The following is a 3,300-nucleotide window of genomic DNA, read 5'->3' as shown; positions in this document are numbered from 1 at the left end:
CCCCCATCCCCCCTCCCTGTTGGGGCTGCAGGGGACGACAACTCTTGTCACTCTGTCTCTTCATCGTCCAGTACAAAGTGCTGTTCCCTATTTACCGATATGATTTTATAGAGGAAATGCCCTAGTTTTACACAGGGTTGAGAAGAAAGATGAGAGGAAAATCGATTAACTGTAAAACATCACGCGACTTTCGAACGACTGACACGAAAAGCTGGCAATAAATAATAATTATAATAATTTATGGCATTTATGTAGTGTTTAGTTATCTCATTAATTTTTTTTTAAAATGTCTCTAGCTGACATTTGCAGGAAGTAAAGGATTAGATCTCTCTTAATTAAACTACTGGGCAAAGTATTCCAGATTTTAAATCGAGAGTGTTGATAACTGAAAAGAAAAGGACACAGCCGTGGGCTACTGTCTGTAATGTGCAGAGACAGATGTGTGTCTTGATGATGTCACTGACACAAGACTGTCAAGGCCTTCGTACATTGATTAATAATAATTAATAATGATCAGTAATAATAATAATGGGAGGACTTCCGTAACGAGCGACCACTATTAATTCAAAATTGTATTTGTTGAGCACCACAATTCTTATGGGAGACCGAAAGCCACTGTTACACTACCTGGACATGACAACAATACGGTCCTTTGCGCAGTTTTAGACCCTGTTCAACGATTTGAAGATCTGAGTCGGGGATTAGTAGAATTTATTTAGGATGCGACTTCCCGCCTCGAACCGCCACTGCTGTCTCCCCGATCGACTCGGTCCCTCTTTTCAATATAAATGACAATAACAAGGATAAGATACATGAACGTTTGAAAGATTTATTTCACAAATTTCCCCCAAAATTGGGAGACATGGAAGAGGAATGGAGCCACTTCAAAGCATGTGTGTACAGAGCATTGAAAGAAGAGTTCGGCACCAGGAAAAAAAGAGGGCAGAAAAAGAAAACAACTATATGGTGGAATGACCAAGTGAAGGAAGCCGTCCAACTGAAGAAAAAGGCATTTAAAAAGTGGTAGAAATCAAAGACGGAGGAAGATTACATCCTATACAGAAAGGACCGCCGCTATACATCAAGGGTAGTAAAAGAAGCTAAGAACAGATCCTGGTCAGTATACGGAGAACAGCTGGTAACAAAATGTAAAGAAAACCTTTGAGAGTTTTACTAGAGAGTTGAAAAAGCATGAGGATGCGGGAAGAACCATTCAACCAAACTGAAATAGTCAATGGTGAGCACGGAAAACCCTATTTTCAGAAAGCCAAAGATTAAGGAAAGATAGAAACGCTATTTCCAGGAGCTGCTGAATCCTGCAGCAGAAACAACAGCAAACAGCTTCTCACCGAAAGAAACCACTCCAGAACCATCACTACTGCAGAGTGAAACCCAACATGTTATAAAGAATAGCCCCACAAACAAAGCGATAGGCGTAGAAAACATCACAGCAGAAGAGATCAAACTATACGGCCATATCGGAGTATATAATGAAGAATGTAAACACATAAACATGACAATTTTCATTAAAAAAAACAGAAGTTATGAAGGCAAGAAAAACCCCGGGAAACTCAACATCCTTGTTGACGGAACACAACTCCAACAAGTAGAGGAATTTAAATATTTGGGAAGCATCTTCTCACTAGATGGGCGTATGGACAAAGAAAAAGAACTATGAAGGCAAATGCAGTGACCTACCAGCAAGCACCCCTTCTCAGTCACAAGAACATCCCAACTGAAGTGACATCCCCAGCTCATCAATAGAATATTCATACCAACATTAACATACCAGTGCCAAACATGGTCTCTAAACAAGGCATGAGAAAGGAAAATCAATGCACGCGAAATTAGGTGTCTCCGCAAAACCACCAACGTCACCAGAGGAGACCGCATGAGGAATGAGACCATACGTCTACCAGTAGTAAATTTATTAGAGCGTCAAAGAGTCAAATGGTTCAGACATCTAACCCGAATACCCCAGAAACAACTAGCGGCTAGAGCTTACCACACCCGCGAATCCGGCTTTAAATTAAGAGGAAGACCAAGAAAGACCTGACTGGATGGGGTTTAAAAGGCCCTGGAACAATATAAGTAATCAGCATTATATCTATCACAGACACCGAAACCTGCACCTCCCCTCGACATCCTAAGGATACCAGAGGAAGGAAAAAGTAAAATAAAGTAAGAACTGAGGAGCAAAAGTGCTCACTTTGTTGCAACTGGCATCTTTCTTCAGGGTTGTTTCATCAGTGGAAAAGCGTAATAGGCTTACACAGCTAATACCGTGAGTCGTGGAAGGGTGGCGGCGGTGGCGATTATAAGACAAATAAGACAAGAAGGATACATATATATATATATATATATATATATATATATATATATATATATATATATATATATATATATAATAGAGAAAATGTATAAAGTTGAAGAGCAGGTAAAGTGGGATGGAGAAGAAAAGAGAGGTACGGTTATAATGAAAGTAAGAGGGGAGTGGGAACACACGAAACCGCACACACACACACTCACACACATACACACACACCCAGAGAGAGAGAGAGAGAGAGAGAGAGAGAGAGAGAGAGAGAGAGAGAGAGAGAGAGAGAGAGAGATAGCATTTTTCGTTCTTGTTCATACGACAGAAAAGAAAGAAAATCTGGATCGGTACTAACAATAGACCTAAGAAACTTTATCAAACAAATAATTGCATCAGATACTGAAATAGGCGTTCCTATTTAATTTTTGACTGTGTTAACAACACTAGTCGGGACTCTTCATACTAGATCTAGGCCCTAGGCGTACGCAATGAAAGGCTTTGGGCAGTGGGAAAAAGGAGGGAGGGGGGGGGGGGGGGGCTCAGTGAAAAGGAAATACTTAGGTCTAAAAAGTCTCGTTTTCTTTATACTATCGAATAAACTAAGGCACAATGTGAGGTCAGTGATTATAAAACATTACCAAAATTGATTAACTTTTTGAACTAAAGTTTAAAAATCTCTTGGCGATGTATTTCCCTGTCTCGTACATTTCAAACAATGAAGAGAGGGAGCCAAAAGCTGAAGGCGAAAATGTGTGGCGTCACGACTCTGCGCGATGTCGCGGTGGAAGGGTTCAGCTAGGTTTTCGCGGATTTGGTTGATAAAAGGGTAAGACTACACTAGCCAAGGTAAGACTTCTACGATAACCATTTAAACGTTTTCTGGAAGAACAAAGAATGGTTTATAGAGGGCTGACTTAGGCCAGCAGTCCCATTACCCACTGCACATTTTAGTAGGAAGGAACCACTTGGCATGTAAGTACCTT

This window comes from Aplysia californica, unplaced genomic scaffold (assembly GCF_000002075.1).
Source record: "Aplysia californica isolate F4 #8 unplaced genomic scaffold, AplCal3.0 scaffold00277, whole genome shotgun sequence".
Classification (NCBI taxonomy): Eukaryota; Metazoa; Mollusca; class Gastropoda; order Aplysiida; family Aplysiidae; genus Aplysia; species Aplysia californica.
Note: the sequence above shows the minus strand (reverse complement) of the source record.